This window comes from Dermochelys coriacea, chromosome 9 (genome assembly GCF_009764565.3).
Source record: "Dermochelys coriacea isolate rDerCor1 chromosome 9, rDerCor1.pri.v4, whole genome shotgun sequence".
Lineage (NCBI taxonomy): Eukaryota > Metazoa > Chordata > Testudines > Dermochelyidae > Dermochelys > Dermochelys coriacea.
Window position 1 is genome coordinate 9028544 of NC_050076.1, and position 26982 is coordinate 9055525.

Sequence of the window (26982 nt, forward strand, 5' to 3'; positions counted from 1 at the left end):
GTTCAAGGGAGAGTTAGTTGTTAACAGAGGCTGTGTCCTGCCGTCTTTCTCCAAACTGCAGGTGAGAGTGTCCTCCTTGTGCCAACATCTCAGGCCTGCTCTAAAAATTCTTCATGAACATGCCTTGATCCTCTAACAATCCAAAGCAAGAGAGTGGGCAGCCCAGCTAACATCCTGAATGCTCTGAATAGGGAACTGGCTTGAAATCATACCAGCAAGCCAAGGAATTTGAGACCTTCGGATCCAGCAAGAACCCGCCTAATCTGCATAGTGATTCCCAGGTCATTGCATGTGCCCAAAATCTCCTTCTAGAAAACCTCTCCGCTGACAGCCTCCTCGCTGGGGCATGCCAGGGGTCCGCTTTGAGTCTGAAACACACTGGATTATCTAGAACGATAGATGAATAACAAAGCAATATTGCTGTGCTACTTTCAGAGAACCCGTATAATGAGAACCTGCTCTAGATTTTCACGCAGCCCGCGGGAAAGTGACACTAAACTGGACTCTTGTGTCTCTTGCTCCAAGTCCAGCACCCACACTGGAACTGAATTTCTGTTCCCTCTGAAGTGGAATAGCTTCATCTCTAGAGCAGGGGCAGTTATGTGAATGTGAACTGCCTGTCACTCACTGTTTGGAAGGAAGCAGAGGTGCAAAGGAAGACCTATGTGGTGGCAAGACCTATGTGGTTATTGGAGCTCAGTGGAATAGTTCCTTGAGCTTTAACCTATAGAGATCTGGGTTAAAAAATCACAGTTAGGTCACAAGTAAAGCAAGTGTCCTGGTCTCAGCTTAGTTGTCAGTGTTCAGAGACCACATGAATAACCACCCTCCAATCTGGTGTGATTTGCCATGCATGCCAGGCAGCATTGGGAACAGAGAAGCAGGGAGGTGCTGGCTCTGATTAAGCTGAAGTCCGTTCCCCTAGCTCAGAGGGTAGAACTGTTGTTTTCCTCTAGCCCTCTTGGACTCAGGCTCAGTTGACGGGTATGGTGCAAGAGAATAGTCCATGTAGGTGGACTGGCCGGGGATGCCCTGACCTGTGCAGAAGGACCAGCCCTCACGTTTCTTTTAGGTCGCTGCCTGACCCTGCCACTGCTTTCTCAGGGCAAATTTGAGGCCGCGGAGGGCCAGCGTGGCTGGTGATCCCCCCACACTCCTGCGCTAGACAGCGGGGAAAGAGATCCGTTACAGGGAAGCAGACATAAAAAGTAGGTCCAAGCTTCGTGCTGGAGCTGCATCAGAGCAGCTGAGAAAAACACCCACCGTCAAGGAAGATTTGCTCCAACTCCCCAGCTGGGGCTTTATGATCACTCTTGCAACAAAGCTGTGTCAGAGCCTTAAAAGAAAAAATCAGGAGAAATACATAACCTTTTCTAAACATCAGTGGCTCAATTAACTAAGGACAGCAAAGCATGCTCCAGTGTCCCCCATCCCTCTCGCCAACTGGGAGTGGGGAGGGAACGTACGCGTGGGAGGAGCTTGGCTGGGGCCGGCTACTTGCAGCTTTATCTCTGATGGGATCTCCCACATACAGAGTAGTGCTTTCCTCTGGAAAGTGTAAAAGAAGGATCTGAAAACCAGCCAGGCTCTAAAAGTACCTTCCCAACCGATGCGGCGCCTAAGCCATCCCAGACCGGCAATGATAGCCACTTGTTCCAGGCAAGTCTCCCGGTGTCCCGCATTGGCTGGCACTGGGTGTTTTGAATTCATGCTGAACTCAACCTCATTGGTCCCACCTGGCTCTAAAAGCCAGTCTCCCACCTCCCAGTCCCCCATTCACACAAATGCTTCCATATTAAAGCATTTGTCTGTGTCGATTGATTCAATATAGAAATCCGACTTGTAGCCACTTGTATCTAAATAGCATCTAAATTGTTATTACAGTTCCATAGTGAAGGCTCCTTGAGCATCTCCCCTCTCATTCTGCCAGCTCTGCTCCACTTTAATTGCCTCCAGCGTGCTGAAAACATGAACATGTACAATTTAAAGGAAGAAATTATCATTAAATCTCCTTTCAGATCTGCTAAATGCTGTTGTGTTTATTCATTCACCCCGAGATTGCTCCCGGGGCAGATAGCAGCAGGCAGCCTAATAAGAGGCAGATAGTGCACACTTCTGATCAGAGGCCAAAATGAACATTAAAAGGAGGGAAACACATCGTTACACAAACCAGAGAAACAGCACTGAGTTCCTGTGGCTGATAAGCAAAGGCCACTGGCTGCAGCAAGACTGGCGCTCCGTCCAGCCATAGTCTATGTGTTTCACACCAAGGGAGTCTGCAGAGATCTTCACAGGAATCTTGCTTCTTAGAAGGGCCCAGAATGGCTGCAGCTTCCAGTCTGATCTTTCTCAATTATCATTAATTATAATTATCATAATTCTTTGCATCGTAATTCCATGCCAAGCTCTCAAAGTCCTGCACAAAGTTCAATGAATTTAGTCGCACAAACATCCCCGTGAGGAAGGGAATTATCCCCATATTACAAATGGGGAAACTGAGGCACAGAGCAGCAGCAACTTGGTTACAGTCACACAGTGACTGGGTGAAAGAGTTGGGAAGAGAACCCAGCAGTCCAGACTCAGAGGCCTGTGCCACGCCTGTCCTTTCTCCCTGAAGCCTCGTGTCTATGTAGTCTATTACGTGTTCATCCTATGGTAATTCTGTGTCTCCAGGAAGTTCTGCGCTTGTCATCAACATGCCCAGAAGAGTAATTTACAGGGAAGGCAGCTGCAGAAGGTGTCTCCTTTGTAAAATGGATGCTGGATGGCTTGGCAGCTTCTTTGCTCATCCATCCACCCAGCCTTTGGCAAGTGACTAGCCAGATCTGGGCAACTCTGGCTGCGACTCTGAAGAAAAGGGGGCACACGCCCAGGACAGCGATAAATCATCTGCAGTGCAGCGTGTGTGTCCCACGACTCTGACCTCAGCAGGGCCAAGATTAATGGGCTGCTCGTTTAACCCAGCTAGCCCTTAACTAGCCGTGAAGAGGAGGAATGTTGCAGCAAAGGCACCAGTGGGAGCAAGCCAGCTTTGTGGGTGGCTGGCTATGAAATCACGAAGGCTCCCCCACCGCTCTCGAGAAGAGCTGTCTGGGAAAATCATTGTTTCTGAGCAGCAGCCGCAGCGAGCAAACCTGCCGCTTTCCTCATGTGCAGGACATTTTTCATAATTACAGGGAAGAGTTCAGTCCCAACAGCTCAACACAACTGCAGTTAATACCACGCCAGCCGCCTGCTTTCACAACTGATCCCAGCTCCAATGCATCCCCGGTCTCAGCTTCCATTAGGGAGATAAATGGAGGCCATATAGCCTCTCCTGATAGGCTCAGAGCAGCAGTCCCTTGCTCGTGTCATCAGCTATTTACTTTGAGCTCTCACAAATAAATAGCAACCACAGCTCGGAGATGGCAAAGGGCCCAGAGCCAGGTGTTCCCACTCGGGGCTCAATTCCATTTCACAGTAACTGCAGCTGGAAGGTGGGTTTCCAGAGTCTATTGGAGCGACAGGAGGGAAACCAGTCCCAGTATTGCTTTGTGCTCCAATTGATGAGAGCCAGTTTTCCCATCTTCCCCACTCTCCCCACTTTCTGCTCCTCCCGCTGAACCCCTGATTATATTCTCCCCCCCCCCAGCATCAGAGCTAGTGGGGTCATGTGATTTCTTAAGTTTCCATTACCGGTTGTTATACTGGCATTACAGGAACCATGTCTTTGCCTTGCATTATATTCTTTATTCTGGTACAAAAAGTCCTTCAGACAGAGCGATTCTCTGAGAATCTGTTCATTGCCCATTATTAAACTCCTAGGAGATGGGGCAAACAGAGAATGGCAATCTGAATCCCAAGTCTCCAAATAGTCCTGTCTGAACCTGCCCCAGTGGTTGTGGTTCGTGGTCACTTTGAAATAGGGAAAGGAACCTGTTTCCTGGTTCCGATTGCCGTAACACTCATCCTATATCCTTCCTACTGACTGCTCTACTCAATTTTGTCATGTCTAACATTTAGATGGCAGGCTTTGGGGAACAGGGACAGGGTCCCTGCATCTGCTTTCTAGTTTCACTATTTATTCCCAATCAACATTGAGCCACCATTGCCCATTCCCCTTCGGCTGTCTCTTCTCTCTCCTTTCACTGGACGCTCCTTGGCTCGCCAATCAAATGCTGGGCTTTCCACCTTCCTGCAGTGTCCCCTGCACCCAGGGGCAGTCACCACAAACCTCCCACAATGGCATGATAGGAAAGGATGCTTTCCCAAACTGGGCTATCAAAATCCCAAGCCATGGAGAATGAACATTTCACATGATCAGCCCTACCGCTGGAACGTGAACCTCTATCCATCATTGGATGAAATTTCTTCAGATTCCTATGGATGCTGTTTCCAGCAAGAGAAGTTGGCAATGCTACAGGAAACAAATCCAACAGCCTTCTTCAATGGGAGGCACAGGGCAATGAGTTGGCGTAAAGATCCTATTAGATCAGACAAAAACATTATCAGATGCAATACATATTTATTGTGCTCCAAACCCAGAACCCTCTGAAAGCCTCCCAAAAATCAAACATACCACAAGGCAAGCCAACAAAATGGCACCGGTGACTCCACCAAGCCCAACAGATGGAGCACGAGGAAGAAATCCAACTGTGTTTGTACTTGAAAATGTAGCTGGCTTGTATTCACATGATTGGCCAGCTAAGAATAGTCACAAAAGATAAGAATAGCCCCCCCAAAAAATACAACACTTAAAAGAGTAAGATTATTATATTGGAAAATAGAGAATAAATATAAATGAATTTAATATTAACTGTGCGAGATAGTGTGCAGTATATTCACAGAGTTAGGTAAAAGAGTAAATGGAAATCTTTACACTATAGACTGTTGAATATTATTAGTTATTGTTTGAGTTACTGCAGCATGGAAAAGTCAATTATAACCTAAGTGTAAAAACGTACTGAATTATAGATAAACTAGGAAAAGAGGGAGAGGAATCTTCCCTGCACAATGCAAAAGCCTTGATAAAAGAAGAAATAAACCTGATAAGAACATTAAAACAGGAACTGTCAAGGTGCATTGAACAATTCTTTTATATTTCTTTAGTGCTACACAAATGCAACACTATCAAGGGTTAACTGGCTGTATATTAAATTGTCATTTCATTTCTGCATCCTTCCCAGAGGGACAGGCAGTAAAGGGGAATGGACAGGTGCGCATCTTCTGTAACCAAGGCCAAAACTTCCAGAAGAGTTCAGCCCCCATAATTGGGGTCAGATTTTTCTAGAGGCTGCAACACCTATTTGGGGACCAAAATAAGTGGCCACATTTTCAAAAGCAATCAGACCATTGAGAGCTGAGCTCTTTTAAAAATCTGGCCATCCATAGCACAATTGTGGCTGCTGGATTCAGAGCATTTTGGGGGGGGGACAACACTTGCCCCTATTTTGGTGCCTAAATGAGGTCTGAGCTTCACAAAACTCTGGTCCTGCCCTATGGATGCTGAGCCCCTGAAAATCTCACCATCACTGCTAAAATAGATAGCCACCTTTCATACACATTACTCAGAGCTCAGCAGAGTGAGAACAAGCCCCCATCTACCATATCTCTAATGTTCCCATCCCTATAGTATCTGTTCCTCTCTCCATCTATTGCATGAAAGCAGAGAGAGGCTATGATTGCTCTCCATAAATACGTCAGGGAGGGTGAAGAGCTTTTTAAGCTAAAGGACAGCATTGGCCCAAGCACAAATGGGATAAATGGTCTATGAACAAATTCAGGCTGAAAATTAGAAGGTTTCAAATGGTCAGAAGAGTGAAGTTTTCGAGCAGCCTCCCAGTAGGCATTGTGAGGGAAAACGACTTAATTTGTTTGAAGGGAAAGCAGGACAAATGTAGGATTGTATGACAAATGTAGCATTGCTTGTGCTGGGGGGAAGGAGTGGGGGTCAGCAGACTTGAGGGTCCCTTCTGGGACATGTTCCTAAAATCTCATGCTTCAGGACTTCAGCCAGTCAGCTGCAGGGGCCAGGAAGGGATTTTTCCTCCCTGTAGCAGGGCACTGCGGGCCCTCTTGGCTCCTGCCCCTGCTGTGCTGACAAAGTCACTCAGAGACCCTCGAGTTCAGTAACCCCTGGTGTCATTTATTGACAGATTGTGCTCCAACCATCTTGTCACCATACACAGCTTGGGCTCTAGTGTTTGCACTCAGAAGGGAAGAGCTATCGCTCTGCTTCTGCTCCCCCTTGCTCCCCCTCCCCTGGTTTCCTTCCTCCTAACCTTTTATCTAGCCCCAGGCTAATTGGGCAGGCAGTGTCTCCCATTCACCAATAAGGTGCAGGTTCTCTCTAGCCAGCTCCAATTTACTTCCCTTAATGGTGCTGGTGTGACAGAGGTGTAACAGAGGGCTGAGTCAGCAGTTCTTGCCCAGCACCCTGTCACAGTCCGCAATGTATTCTGGCATTGTTGCGGAGTTTTTTGGTTTTGGTCTTCTCTCCTTTCTCTGAAGCTTCAGGGATGGCCACAGCTGGAGATGAGACACTGGACAAGGGTGAGCCAGGGCTCTGACTGAGCATTCGCTCTCTCTCGGGTGCTTGGTTGGCTGGTTCTTGCTCACATGCTCAGGGTCTAATTGATCACCATATGTGGGGTCAGGAAGGAATTTTCCCCCAGGTCAAATTGGCAGCAGCCTTGGGGTTTTTTTCATCTGCCTCTGCAGTGTGGGGTCTAGGTCTCTTGCTAGGTTCATCTGACTTAATTTCCTGCCATTGTAGGGGCCTTGGGCATTGGTGTGCCTTGGTCCCTCCTATTCCAGGTCTATGGCACATAATAGTTTAGTCTCCTAAAGGCTGTAGTGCTTTGGTCTAATTTCAGTGATTGGGTTAGTGTGCAAGTACAGGGTGGTGTTGGTGGCCTGTGATATACAGTAAGTCAGACTAGAGGATCTGGTGGGGTCCCTTCTGGCCTTAAACTCTATGACGATCACTTGGGTCGACAGTTAGGAAGGATACCGGAAAGTTACCACCACCAGGAAGGCAAAGGAGTACGGTCCACTCAAGTAAAGAACCGAGCATTGCATCAACCTTGGAAAGAATGAGAAAACAGAACTTGGAAATTCTGCAACAGGACCCATTTTAAGTCCATGGGTCACCATACACTGATCACAGAGTACTTCTATGTTGTATGGTACCTCAGCTTGTGCGTGTAGGTGGTGAACTTCAGTCTCACTGACAGTTTGCATCTTCTGTCAGTGATCTGTGGCCCTGCACACTACATCTGGGCTATTCCCCAAAAGTCTGATTCAGAGCCAATTGAAGTCAGGGACTGAAACAGGGAAGGGTAATGTGGCTTGAGCGATGGGCAAAGAAGATGGTCTACAGCATGCTGGACTTCAGAGGTGTGATCTAAGAACCAGGGAGTCCAGGCAAAAGGAAGTTACAGTAGAGGGGAGAGAGGACTAGGAGACGGGCCAGGATTTTAGCAACAGGGATGGAGAGGGAGGAATGAATTCTGGAGGTAAAGAAAGAAGTGACAGGATTTAGTAATGGCTTTCATATGTGGGAGGGAAGGGAGAGAAGGAAGTCAACGATGCCAAGTTTGCAAGCCTGGGACAAAGAAGGCCAGTGGAATTACCAATAACAAGAGAGAATGGGAGAGAGAAAAGGAATTCCATTTTCACCATTTTCCATTTGGCAACACAACATCCCATTGGAGATGTCTGATCCAGTGATGGAATGGACGGGGAGAGGTGGATTTGGGATATATTTTGTACAGGGATGGTAACTGAAGCCATGAGAATGAATAAGGCCACCCAGGGACAGGATTTGTATAGGTCTGAGCCAATCTATCTTCAAGAACCGGGGGTGCAGAGCAGACTGGGAATTGTAGTCCATCTTGGCACTCAGATTTGTAGTCTGAACTTCTGCCAAGGCTTGATGGAAATAGGGATGGGTATAAACACCACCTTTCCCATGGGCCAAAGCAGGATCCTGGAAGGACTCAGCCTGTCCAAGCAGCCCAACTCCTTCCAAGCCAGAGAAGTAACCCATTTCTCTTGTGTTTTATTCTGTAATGACTCTGGGAAGGGCACCTTGGGGTAAACCCAGAGCTCCTGTGCAATTCTGCTCTCTTTCGGGAAGGCTTAAATTAAAACTATCCTGACACAGAATTTTCTAGTAACACACAGTGCAACACAAGAGATAGAAAGGGAAGCCTTTTCCAGGTCACTGCAACATTTAACCCTTTTCCAGTGTCACTGTGGATCCCAGGACCGATCCGTGGGCTCAGAGAGATATTACAATCACTTTCCATCATCATTACTGGCCTGGGAACAGTAGCTCTGTCATGAGAGGATGATGAACCTCTTCCCAGAGTCCTTCCGGATCTCAAAACGTCTCAGCATGCACAGCTGACATCTGGAACTCTTCCTCAGAATCTTGCATGCCCTGATGTGTATAGCTGTTATCGTCTGTACCACCCAGATACAGAAGTGCAAGAGCAACTCTTTTACAGGCATTGTTCACCCAGGCATCCGAGACCCAGCCTGAGCCCCTGGATGTGACTTTTTGGTGGACACTCATCCAGCGCGAGAGGAACTCCAGCAGGCAGATGCTCAGGCTTAAGATCTGTGTTGTACAATGCAGTCTGGACTTCATACTCAGGGCTTTGCATTTTGGACACTGGACTGTTGTGCAGAGGAGAGAGATTTGAGTAGGAACTCCTGTGAGATGGTTCAGAACTAGATTGTAGCCTCAAAAAGGGAGGCTTTTAAGTCACACTAGTTCCGTGCAGTATTCACTGCTCCATCCCCAGGTCTAACTGTAGAAAGAAATTCACCTTTTTCACGGGATTGAAAGAGGAAGGATAGAAGATTTTCAGAGGAGGTAGGTTTGTTCTCTCCAGTCCAATTCCTGTTCAATAATTAATCTATCCCATTACTGTCCATGGCTAATGCTGTGTCATTATTTCACAATCTGTATTCTTTAAACTGGTCTCTCTGTAGGTCGGCAGTTTTCATCTGTGCCGTTTATCCCTTGAGAGCAGTGCTCGAGTTTATCATATTACCATTCATAACAGAGAATCGTTTTCCTGGAGCAGAGGAGGGGCAGCTTGCCAGACCCAGCTCTGAGTCACTGATCTCTGGATCTAACCAGAGTGACTCAGTCCCAGAGGGGGAAGCCAATCTGAACACAAAGAATAATAATTCAATCAAAGATAAAGCAGGGCAAACAGCATGTCTACACCAAGAAAATGACCCTTTGTGCTGGTGTTTGCCAGGTTTATCAGAGCAGGAAATTACAAGCTCACCCAGTCCCTGTATCTCAGTTGCATGCATACGAAATCTCAGACGCCTGGTCGTACACTTCTACAGCTACCACAAACAGGGCACTCTCATGGTTTGAAAGATGAGCTTCTGCTGTAGGCGGTGATGACAGACTTGAGGGCTCTATGAAGGCTCCTGAGGTTTGTCTCTGAAGCAGAAATTAAGTAAAAGCCTCGGATTCACACATATAGATAGAGCCAGAGCATTAGCTGGTGGAAATAGGTGTAGCTGCACTGAAGTCAGTGGAGGTGCTCCCATTTACAGCAGCTGAGGATCTAGCCCATGGTCTTTAAAGGTTTCTCTTTGCCTATTAGCAAGGGCCTGCCGGCCACTGTATCCTCCATCCCCACCCTCCCCTGGCTCTTGGCTCAATTCTATTTGTACACTGGGAAAGCCTCAATTAAGGTTGCAAAACTATTTCCACTATAATCTATAATTAAGGCTCCAAGACTATTTCTACTGTAACCCTGATCTCACTCGCTCAGGCCTTTCTGAAAATTTCTCCGTTTGGCCTGATTCTGTTGAGTAGCTTTGGACCTAAAAAAAAGTGATGCCACTTTGCACCCTGACTGATCATTTGAAAACGTCTGAACTGTCAACATCCAAATCTGGCCTCTCCAGGGTGCCCTTCAAGAAGTGAGGCCTTGGCAAACGTGGATAAAAATTGAATTTGAAATGATGGAATTACAGTTGTTTTTAAAAATGCCATGTGGAGCATGTGTAACACTAACATTGATGATTTGGTTGGTGTTGGTCCTGTTTTGAGCAGGGGATTGGACTAGATGCCCTCCTGAGGTCTCTTCCAACCCTAATATTCTATGATTCTATGAACATTCCCTCAGTTTTACCAGTGCACAGTGACAATGGACACACCTGTACAGCTGAGTCTTCAGGTATCAAAGCCAATGGTCCAGGGACAGAAATAGAAAAAGCAAAACAGTCCAAAACATGATGCACTCACTAGACAAAGTCAGTGCTGATGGGTGAGATCCCAGCATCTGTCTGAGGATCGGACAAGTGTACGTCACCTGCCCAACTACTGATGAACCAACATTTTTGTAGTACTCGCAAAAAAGAAAAGGAGTACTTGTGGCACCTTAGAGACTAACAAATTTATTTGAGCATAAGCTTTCGTGAGCTACAGCACAAACTAACACGGCCGCTACTCTGAAACCTTTGTAGCACTGTTCCCTATAAACAGCTGGAAGATGCAATCCCAGGCAGAAACTGCAAGGCAAACTAATAACAAAAGTATTTCCATGGGAAATAAACCACAGCTGACCAGTGGTTCTTCAGTACAGAGAAGCAAGACAATAGGTATAGGAACATGGAACAGGCAAATACTGAAAGATCATATCACGGCCACTCTCTGGATGGACATGAGTGTTGTTACAGTTGTCCGACTGAAAATCACCAGTTCTCCAAACCTGTTGATGATATTCCTACTCTTCCAGAAATATAGGCTACCAAAAGCCAATAAAGACTCACCCTGCATGCTGGTACTTCTACACCTTGGTATCTCTAATTACAGTCACAATTTGTGAATCATGAAAGCAACCAATACCAGCAAGAGCAAAATCGCCTACTGGAACATCTCAAGATGTTATGGGCCCATGAATTCCTATGTCCAAAACTGGCTTAGCAGGGAAATATGGATGAATTTCAGACTTACGCGCTATAAAATTATCTCACGCACGTGTGCACATACACCCCTCAATTTGACTGATTCTTCTATTAATGGTGATGCTGTAACAGGAAACTGTAAATTGGGAGGATTCTCATATATTGGACAGGGAGATGGTAACAGAATGAGCTGTTATGTGCATTAATCTCATTAGCTCATTTACCATAAACCTTTGTTCGCCAATCCCTGCTGGAGAGAGGCAATTCCTTTGTTCGTCGAACTCACTTGGCAGTCAGAAGGAGCAGCTGGAAATGAAAGCGGGCACCCAACAAACTGTGTCCTTGTGATTAAACCAAGGCCCAGGACATCATGCCCGTTATCTCTGGGCCCATACAGTGGGTGAAATGCTGCCCTTCGAGCCTAAGCCAAACCGTGGCCAGTGCAGATACGGCAGGATTTCTAGCCTGAGAAGGTACAGCAGGATATATTCCACAAGCAGCTGCGGACTCCAAACTCCTGCCTCTAGCTGTTCTAATTTACAGGTAAACCTATATCCAATGTAGGAGAGCAGTCACAGCTAACAGGGAAAGTGTCCAGTTGTCTGAGATCAACAGCAGCCTGTTTATGACAGGCCTTTTCTCCTTCCTCTAACAATTCGAGCACTGGGTCACCGTCAGTCAGGAAGAGAAGCTGACTTCCCAGCATTCACTCCTTGATCAAAGGGAGAAGAGGCCCAGATTTCAGCAGTGACAGACACTGAGCCATCCTGCCAGCTCGCTCACTTGCACTCTGGGAGACAGCAGACTGGAAGAAAGTTGGGTGGGTGGTTTAGCAGCAGAGCGGGAAGGAGCCTGGGTTTGCTACATTTTACTACATTACTGCATTTTACAAGCCATTAATCTGCAACGGGAATCTCCAGAACACAGGGCCCCGCCTTCATGCCCATACTCTCACTGACTTCATTAGTTTGGGCTTGAGTAAGGACTGAGTAAAAGCTGGGTTTTGCCCACAGAAATCAGGCATGGAAAAGGCCTGACTGGTAATTTAGTCCATCCTCCCAGAGGTGCACACTAATCTCCAAGGCTTTGACAAGTCAGCTCTCCTCCGCCTCTGAGCTCAGTTCCCCTTGCCTTCCCCCTCTAACTGGAAGCAAAACACGATGCATTTGCCAAGCATTTCTTAAGGCTAGAGACTGAGCAAAAGTCTAGGTAAGCATCTAACAGACATTAGCACTTACTAGCCCCTCCCCACACGAGGGCCAAATTTTTTCCACTGAAGAATGCTAATGCAGAAGAAGCCATTAAGTCATTCAGCTGGGCTCTGCCAGGGCTCTGCCACAGCTTTCCCGTGCGACCATGAGCAAGCCACTCTGTGGGATTTGTCCTCGGGACGCAGTAATGACGAGGAGCGCTCGGGACTGGTTGCGCTGAAAAGCTTTGGAATTTTCAAAGCTCTGGGGACAGTGTGCTGAAAATTCCCCTGCTTTCCTGGGGCTACATATCCAGCCTCTGGGATTTCACAGAGCACTTTTCACTTGAGGCTACAGCCCCCAGCCACTGCTGGGCTCACGTGCGGCCACAGGTTACAGCTACACTGCAGCCGGGGGCGTGGCTGGCAGCTTGGGTAGACAGAGCCACGCTAGCTGTACTCTAGCTAACTCGCTCACAATAGCAGCGAGGAGATGGCAGCACAGGCTTCAGCATGGGCTGCCCAAGCTCACCTGAACCTCCTGGGTATGTACTCGCTTGGGCGACCTCACTGCCATTCCCCCACCTGGGTGCTGGATTTAGGAGTGCTGGGGTTACAGCAGCACCTCCTGGCTTGAAGTAATAATATCAACCGGATGCCTGGCTTCCACCAGATACAGGGTTTTCAGTTTTGTTGAATGGCTTTCAGCACCCCCGCTATAAAGGTTGTTCCAGCACCTCTTACCCTCACTGCTATTTTTAGTGAGCTAGCTAGATTGCCCCTAGTGCAGGTACATCTACACAAGCAGCAAATCACAGCTCTGGATGTGTTGGACATGTCCCCAAAGACCAGAGATACCCTGCTCCTCTAGTAAGAAAGGCAGTCGTGACAGGCGCTGTGTCTGAACGGCACATGGAAGTCCACTAGCTCAAAACCGGAAATGATCTCTGAACACATCAGTTGAACAATGGGTTCCTCCATGCAGGACGCTTTCCAACTTCCATAAACATGATTAACACATATTATTTATTAAGAGTGGACCATGTGCTTAGCACTACATGAAAACAAAGAAGAAACAGGATGGTCTGCTACTTTCAAGGGGTTTATAACCTAAGGCCAGGTCTACACTAGGAATGCTTTGCTGGTTTAGCTGTACCAGTATACGTGCTCCTAGCGGGGATGCAGTTTACACTGGCATAGCTGCATTTTTATTGGTATAGCCATTCCAGGCTCCCTCTCCACCTCAAGCAAAACAAACGATGGTTTTGCCAATCAACAAATCTGCTTTTGCAAATCTGTGTTTTTTTCTGGCAGATCCATGCTGTCAGGGATCACATCTCTTCACATCCATGACTGACATAAGTATTCCATCAAAAATCTGCAGTGCAAAAGGTCCAGGTGGCCTACCCAGAGTCTTCTTCTATGGAGGGATCCTCTCTTCCAAAGAGGCCAGGACTTCTGCAGCATTGCCATAATTGTCTTTGGCTCCACGTCACTTTTGGCCAAAGAAAGATTGTAGAGGGGGAGCAGAGAACAGTAGACTCCTACCTAAAGCTTTCACAAGACCCTTCTCGTCAGATCAGTGTCTAATCACTGTGTGTTTGGGGCTGCAGTCAAGCTGGGGACAGAGAGGTGAAAGGCCAATGGCTGATTCACAAGCCACCCAGTTACCAGAACAAAATTCCCCTTCTAACAAGGCATAGAGCAAACAAATTATCTTTGTTGTTAGGAAATCTGTAAGCACTTATCGTTATAATTACCATCTGTGATTTTTGCAATTCAGGTAAAGTAGCAGCAGCAATCCCAATATAGGTTAGGCACAACCCCGCAGGCTGCTAATCAAAACCAAGCCATTTGCCTTCAGGTTGATTTCAGTGGAAGATGATGTCAAACTTGATTGAACCTCCATCTTTGATGGCTTTACCTGAGACCTAGCAACATCTGTGTCTCACTTGCAGTAGCTCTGAAAGGTGATACTCGTGGAACAGTAGAACCATCTGCCATCGACATGCAGTAAGAGAGAAGCAAGTCCCAACCAAAATATTCAGGGCTTCAGAAATCAATACATTGTGATTATTTTTGTAATGTGTAAACAACAGAGAGTGAAACCCAAAGAGCCGGCCTGAAGATTTATCTGCAGCTTAGTTCACATTTCTGTCATCTACTTAAATTAACAGTCACGTCCTGTGCTAAATGGTTTCCAGAGAGCAACAGCGTCCAGATTATTTCATCCTTTGTAAAAGAAACATAGCTATGGATTCTAGCATGGGGTCAGGAAAATGGGGTGACCACATCTTCTGCAGACTGAGTAATGCAGAGGTGGGGGGGGGGTCTAGGCATGGTGGATGTAACACACTTTGGTGATGGTTAATTTAGTGAGGGTGATAATGGCACACATGGCAGCCCTGTCAGTCTTCTGTGTGGCTACAATGAAGGAGGTGAACAGGGAGATGCAAATAGCAAGTCAGCAAAACACAGATAATGGCACTAGAGGCCACTGGTCAAGCAGAGCTATTCAGCTGCCAGGAAGTCTTATACGGAAGTGTGGTGAGTCTTTCCAACAGCCAAGTGTGGCTATCCAGTACGTCAGAGGGACAGTACTAGTTGCCACTCTGACTTGGGGAGGCAAGGGAGTCATTATTCCTTGTAGCAACTAGGAAATTGATTTAGTTGCAGCCCAGTCTTTGAAAGTGCTGCTGAGCTACATTCTCTGTGCCTCGGAAGATTCCTCGCAGGCTGTGCCGACAAAGGTTCCCTGACAACACCTGCCGCTAGACTAGCAATGCCACCCATCTCAGACTGTGAGAGAGCAACCCAATTTTATTGCCTGACTCTTGTCTCCTACAGATCTCATGACGGCCGCATTCTTCCCACTGGGGGCAAACTCCAAATGTTGCAGCTGTAAATGAGGCAGACAAGCTTATGCTCAAATAAATGTGTTCGTCTCTAAGGTGCCACAAGTCCTCCTTTTCTTTTTGCGAATACAGACTAACATGGCTGCTACTCTGAAACCTGTCAATTTAAAGATAAGTCAGGAATGCAGTAGGGCGAGAAAAGGTATATAGTGAAATATTCTGCGAGAAGTGACAATTGTGTGGGGCAGAGGGCTTTCTATCTGCTTGCTAGCTGCCTTGCCCATCTACCACAAGCCTCTTTGCAAACTTTCACACACAATAAAGGCTCCCTTTTGTAAAGGGCAAATCTGCAAGTCCACTCATCCATTGGAAGCAGGAATTGCGGGTTTGCTGGGGTGCCCTCCAATTTCAAAAAGAAGGGGGAAAAAAGAGGAGGGGATGCAAAAATGCTTGGAAATTATTAGCTGTGCCCTTTTGGTAAGGGAGCCAGCAGGCACAGGCAGGTGCCAAATCAAAAGCATTGAGGGCTGCAAAGCTGGTTTCACCATGTGCAGCTGGCTGTGGTATAAACAATCAGCCCAGACATGCAGAATGGGATGCATGGTAGATGGTACAAACAGCCCCAGTTCAGAGAAATAAGGTTAGCCCATAGCAGGTTCATTCACTGTCCTATACTCACAGTGTAGCTCTGGCCTCACGTGGCCTGACCAAGGAACAGCTTCTTGTCCCTGCCAGCAGGAAATTGAAGGAGCCTTGCCTCTTTCCACATACACTTTCCATTTATTATTTGTATTATGGCAGGGTCTAGAGGCCACCCCCAACTGAGATTGGGGCCCCATTGTGCTGGGCATTGCACAGTCACAGAATAAGAGGGAGTTTTGCAATTTTATAGGTGAGGCTGGTAGCACCACTTATAGTTAAGGTTGCTTGGTACTGCCCATTATAAGAAGCCTTTTTCCCAGCTTCTCCTAATGTTGCCAGACTTCATCCCTTTGTACTGAAATGGTTCATGCCACACTGAATTTCTCTGGGAAGTTTCAGCTAAAACAAGTCAGTCTTTTCTCAGAAGCGGGTCAGGAAAAAACACATCGGTTTGTCCATGTTAACAATATTCTTACAACTGTTTCGTTGCACAGCCTCAATGCTTTGAAATGTAACAGTGGGTTGCCCCGGTATCAGGGATGTGCCTTTTACAGTCCCAATGAAAATGCATCCAAATTTGGCCAAGTTTGCCTATGCATATGCATTATGATACAGTTTTTAATTGTGGGGGCATATGCTATGTTTCCACAGGACCCCACCTCATTTCAAGGCACAGGATAAAAGTGCTCTAGGAGTGCATCAAGGTTGTGTCGTAAAAGAGGCGGTTATCTGCAGGACCACTGCCTCATTTGTTGTGGAAGCTGAAACGTGTGTAGTGAATGAGGCAAGGGATTGCAGGAAGACAAAAGAGGGCCTGCTAAGGCAGTTTAAAGTGTCCCTTGAGAACTGGACGCTATCCCAGAGCTCCTGTGGTGCTGGGTGAGTCACCTGCGTCAGACTTTTCACAGGTGGCCACTAACTGCGTGTTCCTCATTTTCTGGGTGCCCAACACGAGACACCTGGGGCCAGGTTTGCAGAAGTGCAGAGTGCTCACAACTGCAACTGAAGTAGTTGGAGCTCTGCTTGGAACATATAACGCGTTACAAAAACGCTCAGTATTCTGACAACAAAAGTCAGGCCCTAGGTGTCAGTCTGAGCATCCAGAACTGATAGACAATTTTGGCCTTCATCTCTCTGTGACTCAGCTCCCCAGGTAAAAAATAGGGATGATAATAATAGCACCTCTTTTCACACTGATGTTTGTGAGGCCCTCAGACACAATGATGAGAGCACCATAGAAACCCCTAGGAGGAAATTCACAATTTTGAATTCAGAGCAGGGTTTGCATGGCGTGCAGTAAATGAAGCCTGGGACCAGATCTCGAATGTGGAGGATAAAAAGAAACATTGAATAACTTTCCAATCACTCAATGGGTCGTGTGGGGAAAAAAAACAGTATGTGATGATGTAACTTAAGGCTGTATCATAACGCATGTGCACCAGGAGGCCAAATTAAGGTTGCCCCAGCAACCTTATTTCTGGCATGTCCTAACTTTTTAGAGTTGACTTTGCAACCTTAATGTTCTTTTAATGTGTTTTTCTTTTGCGTGTGGATGTAATCATATATAGAATGAAGCAGGGTTCCTTCCCTCGTCTGCCTCATTCCATCCCCACCCTCACTGAATGCATTCCACATGCTCTTGTACATTAAGTAAAAAAAAATCTACTCCACTTTCTTACATACACAGAACAGAATGCTGGGAAATTGTTAATGGCCCAGGGGGAAGAGTGAACCCTGCCATCACGGTGTAGGAAAAAATTAAAGTGCCCATGACCAAAGTATGTTTTTTTAAATCTTAAGTCTTTCTAACGAATACAAAATGGATTTTCTCTAGGCCGGCAAAAGATATGTGTCTGATCTAAACACTATTTTCAGCTTTTGCCCCAAACAGGTGAAGCACTAGAGCAGCCTAGGGAAAAAAAAATAGAATGGCAAAAATGATTCCCCCACCCCCACCTTTTCACTAAAAACCCCACCTGAACAGATTGTACTCAATTTCTCCGATTTGGCCTCCAGCAGGGACCAGGCCTTGACAATTACAGCCCCCAAAGGTTGCATGCAGTGTTGTTGTAGCCGTGCCAGTCCCAGGATATTAGAGAGACAAGGTGGGGGAGGTCATCTCTTTTATTGGACTAACTTCTGTTGGTGAGACCAGCTTTCCAGCTTACACGGACCTGAAGAAGAGCTCTGTGTCACTCAATAGCGGGTCTCTCGCGCCAGCAGAAGCTTGTCCGGTAGAAGATATCACCTCACCCTCTTAGCCCCAAAAGCTGAAAGTTAGAAAACCTTTTCAAACCCTTGATGCACCCTCTATGTGCCCTGTCTACAGTAAACACGTTTAGAATACCATCAATGCCATTGCCAGGCCCTGCATCATCACCACATCTGTGCTTACCGCCCTCCCTCTGCCCCTCAAACTTCTGCTGACTCTCAGCAGCAAGCCCGCGGTCTAGCTCTGATTTTTACCTCTATTTGCAATGGTCTTGATCCCCTGGAAGCCCAAGAGCTCCAGAACGAAGGCAACAAGCCTTGCAGTAACGCATGGCTCAGGATTATTAGCAAGACGAGTCCATCTCTTGCAGGGGCAAGGGGAAATTATTCCTCCCAAATCCCGAGTCTGTGCTGGTTCCCGGTACACGCATCCTAACGCACAAGATTCCATGCACGAATAGCAGCGCTCTCTTTCACAGAGAGCCTAGCAAGACGCAGACTTGACAAGAATGATGACAGAAAAAGTTGTGCACACTAAAAGCAGGGCTAGGCTAAGTTGTGGCAAGCATCTTAACAACGTGCCTCTAACTTGGCTTTGGAGCCATTTTCCAGGACCCCATACATCAGTGCTGTCAGAGCAGCCTGTCAGCCGTACCACAAAACAGCTCCAAAATCTCTGCTCCAGCTGCACTGGAAAATCTGCTGTAACCACAGCATCTTCTTCTGTCATAGTTACAACCCGCACAGGGAACAAGTCAACCATTGCTGTCACAGAATCCTTGCAGAGCTTCCCCAAGTCCTACCTGACCACAAGTCCTACCATTCTGCTGACGGCAGAGATAAGTGTTCAATCTGCAGACGTCTGGCATGGCTGAGACCACAGGGCTGATGATGGAACATTTGCAGCCCTAATAGAACATTCCATCAGCCAACCACAATTGCACATGCTGTCACTCCCAATGTGTAGGAGAGGGGAGATACGGACCCTATGGAACATGCCAGGAGAGCTACAATTAGCGTCAGGAGGGATATTTTAACCAAGCCTATTTGATGCACGCGTGTCCAAGCAGCATGCTGGTGTATATATGGGAATAATACTATTGCTACTATAACTGTCGCTCCTCTCATTGCAAATGCTTATGGCTATGCCAGCTATTCTACTCTTTCTTCCACACTTTGCTGCTCTGCCATGGGCCTCAGACAGATCAGACCCCACTCCCATGTTTATCCTATTTACTGTTTCAGCTTACCAGCGCCCTTCCTTAAGGCCCAGGTGCTAGAAGACAGATAAGAACGTGCCTCTTCCCAAAAATGAGCAGAAAGGCAATCCCCCCCCCCCAGCATGTACCTTCTGAGCAAACAATCCCCCATCTGCCTTTCACATCATCAGATGAGAATATTTCATTTAACCACAAACTATTGATAATCCTTCATACAGCCATGCACGTGTGCAAGGCCCTTTCCAGACAAGGCAATAACGATGTGAGTTATTAATGGAGGATTTAAGGCTCTCAGTGTCCCAGAGAAAGGCCATTATTCTTTACTTCAATGTTATTTCCTGAGCCCCCTTTCAGAGAAAACCTTCCCCTGCTGGTGCCTACATGCACTACCTAAACTAATGATAAGTTCTCCCATCATTCTCCATACTATTCCCCTCCAGTTTTTCCACATACACTTCCAATAAGCACAAGCAAACGTGGTTTTACCTTCCAGTTCTAACATCATGTGTCCGGGGAAAATCCTTGAGGCTTCTGCTCTTGGTGCAATTCAGTTGAAATCAGCATGGTGCTAATCACACCAGAAAGCAAGTTAAACAAACAAACAGGCTGACGATCAACACAACATTAACCCTGAGCAACCAGAAGGGCTCACTCCAGCTGAGTCTTGGGTCTGACCCAGGCTTAACAACCAAGGTCCAGGCATTGAGATCCCAGATAATGCACTCCAGCGCCCGAGACGGAAACTGAAGTGCCAGCCTCTCACCAGCGGGGACCACCAGACACCTGATTCATTGGGAAGATTGTCTTCGGAAGTGTTTTTTCAACTGTCGTCAACTCTGCTAACAATTCCCACATGCCCCACTTAAAAACCCCAACAACATACTTTTGGCATTTCTCTACAAAGCCTATCCCTCACACTCAACATTACAGGCAGTAGTGGTGGTGGGAAGATGGATTTGTGGCAAAGGCATAGCACTAAAGGCCAGGAAATCCTGAATTCTGTTGCTGCCCACTTGTGCGACCTCGGGCAGGTCCCCGCCTGTGAAAGAAGGAGAACGGCTAACGCACAAGGAGGAAGTGAGGAGTACCACAACATGCAATGAGCTCATCAAAAGGAAGCCAGAAGGGCAGAGAATTAGTAGATGACTAAAATATTTGCACAGAGCTGCACATGTGCAAACATAAAGTAAAAATAACATTGACCATAAAGCAGTCTGATTTCTTTCGGCAATGCTGCAGAACCAGGTAGAGGGTGCAATTTTGTCGCTGAAAGGAGCTGGCCTCCTGCTCTCCTGTGCAGCCCCTGCAAATGGAGATGAACCTTCCTGCTGCGTGCCAAGCAGCTCTCATGTTGTGCTCCACTCATCTGCAGAATGCGGCAGTGAGTCACTGTGCTCTCTCTCACACGCACTTGTTCTTTTGTGGGTTTGGTCTGAAAGAAGTCACCCCGGCTGAGAAGGCAGAATGGCTGTGTGTGTGTCCAGAAACCCAGAAAGCAGTGTTGCCAACTCTCATGCCATTTGTTGTCCTTCTAGAAGCCCCAGCTCCTGGAGTCATGTGCCTATGGGAGAATCTCAGTTTGCGGTTGTTGTTTTTTAAGAAATTAGTTTCTTGCCCTTGTGCTGGCAAAGGAAAGTGTGAGCCCTAAAAGCCTGGAAACCAGAAGGCAAAGGACCCAACATTTACTATTTGGCTTTAAAAATGTAAGATTTTTTTTTAACCTCATGATTTTTGAATGCTCAGGGTTGGCAGTACTCAGCATCTAATGGTATGTCTAAATTGCAACCAGAGGTGCGACTGTAGCACGTGTAGACATCTCCGTCTTGCTTTGATCAAGTTATCTCACGTACCAATATCACTAACACCATGGCAGCATTTCCAGAAAGCAAACCATTTGCTATTTTAATCTCCTTCATAACCTTTGAGAAATCATGCAACCAGCTGGGTGTGACTGACTAGCACCCTTGGGTTCTCCCTTCTGTTTATTATTATTATTATTATTAATTATATGTATGATAGTAGCACCAGAAGGCCCCAAAATAATGTATTATATTAGGTGCCGTATTAGCCACAGAGTGAGAGACAGTCCCTGCTCTGAAGATCTTACAATAGGCAAGACAGAAAAATTATGGAAGAGGGAAACAGACTTTCCCAGGCTCACACAGTAAGTCAGTGGTAGGTGTGGGAGCAGAACCTGGGTCTCCCAACTCACAACTAATCCCTTATCTCCAAGACCATGCTGCCTTTTGTCACTGAGCTACAGTCACATGTGCTCTCCAGTTTCCTGCTTCTCTGTCCTCCTCCGTCTACACCTTAGTCACAATAAAGTGCATATTCTTAACAGCAAAGGTAATGAGCCATTGCAACAACTTTCTAAGGGATAGGGTAGATTCATCATCTAAAGTCTTTAAATCAAGCCTGGATGTCTTTCTAAGAGATCTGCTCTAGCTCAGCTCCGAGTGAAGTTCTCCAGACTGTGTTATGCGGGAGGTCAGACTAGATGGGGGTCTTCTAGCCTTAAAAAGTTTTCTCAATTCACCCATTTGAGCTTGAAAGTGCTTTTCTTCACCAATAGAAGATCCTCGCCTTGCCAACCTGGATTCAGAATGAATTCCAAGACCCAGTTCTCCCCACGGCTGGGTTGTTTTCTTATAAAGAAAGTGAACCTGCAATTGCTGCTAAGCAGGTGTGTCAGACTTGGCTTAAAATCAGTTCCCTTTCTCTCTTAAAGTGCAACTCTATTCTGAAAAGTGATTGTACACATATGGTACCTTTTTACTTAATAGATCATCTATCAGACCATATTTGTAGATTTTAGTGATAAAATCAGTTATTCTGCTTTTTATTTCCATTAGCCCTGTAGAGCCAATAAAGATCTAAGAGAGAGAAAGTTGGATTCTATTCTTTAAAGCCATAAAAATAAAATTGTTTATTAAATGCCAATCAGTTACAGAGAGGTTGCACAGGTTGGCACTATTTGCATAATTTGGCATAATGAACCTTTTTACTGGTAATGCTGCTTGAGAAGGAAATAACCCAGCTTGACTTTCAGGTCCCAGGTTGAATTTGTATAGCTGACAATTAGAAAAGAGCATTTAGACTTGTAAAATGAGCACTTCTGATTTGGAATCATTAAGACTTAATAAATAGAATCCCATGATAGCATTATGACAGAGGCCTTTTCAGAGAAGAACCACATCTTAAATAGATTTTAAAAACCCAGCACCATTTCTTCCTGCTAGAGACCAGGCTTTCAGGAGATTTTGCAGCCCCTCTGGACTTTTAATGGTGCCTTGTCTCTGCACGCCACATAAGACGTTTCCTCTAATTCCTTTTCAAAGGGAAGGTTATATCTGCTATAGTAGATGAGAGATTCAGACTCATCATTTTCCTGGTTGAAATCTTTATCTATCACCTAATATAGGATGTCTTGCAAGAGTAAACACTAGAGTCAGTGGAAACGGATTCCAGTCATGTGATAAGGGTATTTGTCTTTGGAAGCCTGGCCTTGATCATACGACTGGGGCCAGTCTCAGATCAGTTTCTTGCCAGCACTCCTGTGGGACAGACCCTTATTATGGGTCCAAGCATTGCCATGCACAAACACTGTCAGGTATTCTGCCTCCTTATTCACAGAGAGTCAGAGTTCAAGGTTTGGTAAGTCTTCCCAAGTTCCTGTCATGTATGCATGACCAGAAATCTTCTCTAAGAGCAAGGTGCTGCAGCCATCCTGAAGCCACTGTCACCTATTATAAATATTGTCTGTGATAAAATATATTGAGGACACTACAGATCACCGCAACACATGCAGGCGGCTGGGAAACCCTCACCAAAAACTTCATCTTACTACACCACACTGTGGCTTGTGAGCCAGAAGTGGTCTCCGAAGAGTTGGCCCCCTCCTTGTTTCTAGCTGCTTTAAAAGAAGCTAAAATATATATAAAATACTGTCCTGAGAGGACTTTTCCATGAAAGCAATTGCTATAGGTGCCATGAATATGGTATGGATTAGGAGCTTGCCCATGGGAGTGATGATGGGACTGGGCAATTATGAATGAGAAGGTTGGCATCCATGAGACACATGCACCCTATTAAGAGATCATCCAAGCTATGAAGTAGCTCAAGAACCCCCAAAACAGGGCCAGCAGTCATTCATGCCGAAAGGGCTCCAGTTTGGTACTAATTTAAAGGTACAGCACCACCTACTGTTGGAGGCACTGTTTGATTAATCACTACAGCATCCAAGACGAGGAAACATTTTCTAGTGAAAACATCTGCTCTCTAGTTTGATACTTACCTTTGACACTCTTGCTTAGGTGGCCATTAATTAGCTCCCTTCAGTCTTTTACCAACCACAGACTCATTTTCCTAGCAGGCTCAGACTGACCAATTAGCAAACAAACATTCTCTCAGCCCAGCATTGATCTAGGACTGTGCGTTTGCTGAATGTCGGAAAAAACGGATCCTTTAAAAGGATCACACACCTGATTCTTAAAGCTGCATTCAAGCCAACATATGTGGGCTGTTTGCAAGCTATCCACATATTTGCCTAACCTTGGGCTCTTGGCCCGAGACCAGGCTTTCAGGCGAGTTCTCAGACTCTCGAGACTGTCAATGGGGCCATGGCTGTGCATATCACATGTGCCAGGACCACAGAAAGACAAATAGCTGAAAGGGACATTGACTAGAGTAGAAGAGGAAGACAGATACTGTAAAGACATATTGCCAAGAAGACAGTTTTTGAGATTTCCCCCAGGGGATATTTTCTTTCGGATGTAATAAAAGTTACGTGACATCTTTTCTTTTCAAAGACACCCAAGCACTGGGGTTAAGGGGACAGGCAGGGACAAAGGGAGGTCACTCCTCCATCAGGACTGGAACGACGACCTTGTGAAAACATTTGCTCCTTTTTCTGCAGAGCACGCCGGATATTCGTGCTAACTCAGCCCACTAGAGCCAAGTCGTTCTGGCTTTGCTTCCCCGGCGAATGTCTGGGAAGCAGCTCACTCAGCAGCCATGCAGGGAGTCAACTTGCTGCTCAGCTGATGCCGTTTCCCTAGTGAAGATGTTTGAGACTAAATTAGAGACATGAGTTGCCAAAATATTTGACAACACCAAGCACGTCTTGGCAACTCTCCAGGATCCTGGATTTAAAAGTAAGATTCTACATGCACAAACAGTGGGTGCCTCATTCTTGGAAGCAGCGAAGGAAAACAACGCCTGGGATCAGGGCGGTGAAAGAGAACGAGGAAATACAGCAATTGAGAACAGCTGGGAAGAACGGACGGAAGCTATTGGGTGGCCCCACATGACTTGCCTGTTTCACTGAACCCAATTAAAATAGTGGGCAGAAGAGTCCGAGGACATGCAAGCACGTCTTGTCTGTTCTCAAATGGCAATTAGCCAGGATGGACAGGATGTCCCTCCCCTCTGTTTGCCAGAAGCTGGGAATGGATCACTTGGTGATGACCTGTTCTGTTCAATCCCCCTGGGACACCTGGCGCTGGCCACTGTCAGAAGACAGGATACTGGGCTAGATGGACCCAGTAGGGCCGTTCTTATGTTCTAGCCTTTCTTGTCCCCAAGCCATCAAGGGACGTTTAGCTGGGGATGAACGTCTAGGTGAACATAGCAGCCCTTAGTTACTAATGATCCTCTGGTGTCTTGGGCCCTCTTTGTGCCTCACCACCCAGGCACTTTGGGTACAAAAGCTGAGTTAATGGACCACCAAGGATCACTCCCAAATGAGGAGGATCCTTCAGTAGCCTGCAACCGCCGTGGTTCAAGCGATTGTACATCACATACCCTCCTTGCCGTTGGCATAAGAGGAACGTGCATGTAGTTACCGAAGAGGAGGCACGGTCAGGCTGCGAGTCTGCAATGCTGATCCCAGGCTGTGCCTTTGATGCCCGGCGGGCATTACTAAGCAGCCCTCAAGCTGCTGTAACATAGGGCATGGCAGAAGACATGCACCGAGTGGCACCACGATGGGGGCAGGGCAAGTGGAGAGTCTGTGCCAGTTTTGCACACTACCCCCAACAGCCACTCTGTGCATTGCAGGAGTACCCACAAAACCCAGATCTCCTCTGCTTGCTCTCTGTCTTCCCAGTGGGGACCACCCTGTCCCTGCCTCTTTCTAACAATCCCCAGAGATCTATAACCAAGTGCATGCAGGGGTCCCCATTTTTCCTGTCCCCAGGCAGAGGCTGGGGTTTGGGGGGCATTTCCCATTGTTTAGCTCCTCAAGACTTGTCCGTAGAGCAAATATGACTTAATAGTTGTCGCCGAGTAACTGAGAATGTTCAAATCCAGAGAGATGGGCCCATGCACAGTTCTGCTTTAGCCAGGAGCCAGGCTTCGGGTGAGTCTGCTGGGTAAGGCAGCCTGGGCGTGGGGAGGAGGGGATAGGCTGCGATCCACATTGAAGGTGAGTAAAAGGAAAAAGGCAAAGCGTACCAGGTCCCTGCACCATAGGCCCCACCACTCCCCCTGTGTCACAGTCGCCATCGTGTTTCCAAGGGCCAGGCAGCTGCAAGAGCGCTTTGAAGTGAAACCCAAGGAGACGAGTGCAGCGGGGGGTGGGGGGGTGGGGTGAGGCTTCCCACCAGCTCTGCTGCCTTCCTCTAAATGGATCAGGATGGGGGGGAAGAGTCTGCCTAGAGAGCAACAAGAGCAGGGCCCTGTGATCCGCAAGCCGTCTCCTCTCCTCGCAGCCTGCTGCCTTTGGACACGGCAAGCAAAAGAAACAGATGTTCCTGAGCGGAGATGCAGCACTGGGCCGGTGTCAAAAGAAGGGGCCAGAAATCCCCAAGTGATGACACTGCATGTATTTGCTCTGTGTCTCCATGCCAGCGTCTGACAGCCCATTGCTTTCCCTGGATCTGTATTAGCGTGGGGGGTGGGAAGAGGCCAGCAGCCCTTTGCTTTGTGTTAGTCAGGAGAGGCAGGGAGTTGCTCAGCCTTTCATGTCACCGGAGGCCGGGGTGGAGCTGGGGGTGCAGGAGAGGCTGTTTATGGGGGACCGGTGAGAGGGCTAAAAGGTGCACCCGTGGGAGGGGAGGTTACAGTCCTTCACTTCAGTGATGGCGAGAGCGGTGGGAGGAGAAGCAGCTCTGAGCTGTTGTAAATACCGTAGGGGGTCGGCAGGGGTTGTGCCAGAGAAAAGGGCCAAGAGGAGCTGTGCGACTTGCTCACTTTACTTGTCACAGAGTCATGATTTAAAGCCAGGTGAGTTCGACTGTCTGCTCCTCACCGTGCGGCCCTCGTCTTGTTCTTTGTGCCATACAGTGCCTAGCACGCTTCATGGGGCTGGGGAGTGGGGCTGTAAAACTCACTGATAATAAAACAAGCAAGACCTTCCAAGAGGAAGAGACTAAAAGCATCCCCCTCCAGGGTCTGGCTGCATGCCGTACAAGTGGGGCTATGTAGGAGCCATGGATGTGTCCACACATTTCCTTTCTCCTGTCCTAGACCAGATCTCTCTGGGGCAGGGAGGGCCTCCTCCTCTCTGTGTGTGCAGCACTCTGACTCCAGCCTTCAGCAAACCCCAGCAGCAGCAAACAGATCCAGAAGTGCCTTAGTGTCATTCCCTGCCAGAGCTGTCTCAGACCCCTGCACACCTTAGCCAGGCCCCCGCTCCAATCCCTGTGCGTAAGGGCAGTCAGCTAGCTGTTGCCTTCTGACATTGTTCCCTACAGCCCTGCCGAGACGCTCTCCGACACACAGCACAACCTCTGCGCAAAGAGTGTTGTGGGTTTGTCCACAACCCAAACAGCCCCTCTGTCACTTAAACTGCCAGCCTCTCGCCCTTTCGCCGGACATGGAGAACAACAAAGTAAAGCGCAAAACACAGCAATAAATACAAATATGAAACCCACCAATCAGCATCCCTGGCAGCAGTTATGCATGGCCAAGAATGCCAAATCCCAGCTCGCAAAGG

The 26982-nt window shown here is 47.2% G+C and overlaps 1 long non-coding RNA gene across 1 annotated transcript in view; it reads right to left on the reverse strand.

Annotated features, from left to right (window-relative positions):
- Window positions 1–4010: 4010 nt before the first annotated feature.
- The window catches only part of LOC122455731, a 38157-nt gene continuing 15185 nt past the window's right edge, over window positions 4011–26982 (reverse strand). Inside the window, exons 3-5 of the long non-coding RNA XR_006274171.1 lie at window positions 19530–19611; window positions 13523–15014; window positions 4011–4463 (exon numbers count right to left, since the gene is read on the reverse strand). This is a non-coding gene — a long non-coding RNA (uncharacterized LOC122455731). The remainder of the gene's footprint in view (window positions 4464–13522; window positions 15015–19529; window positions 19612–26982) is intronic.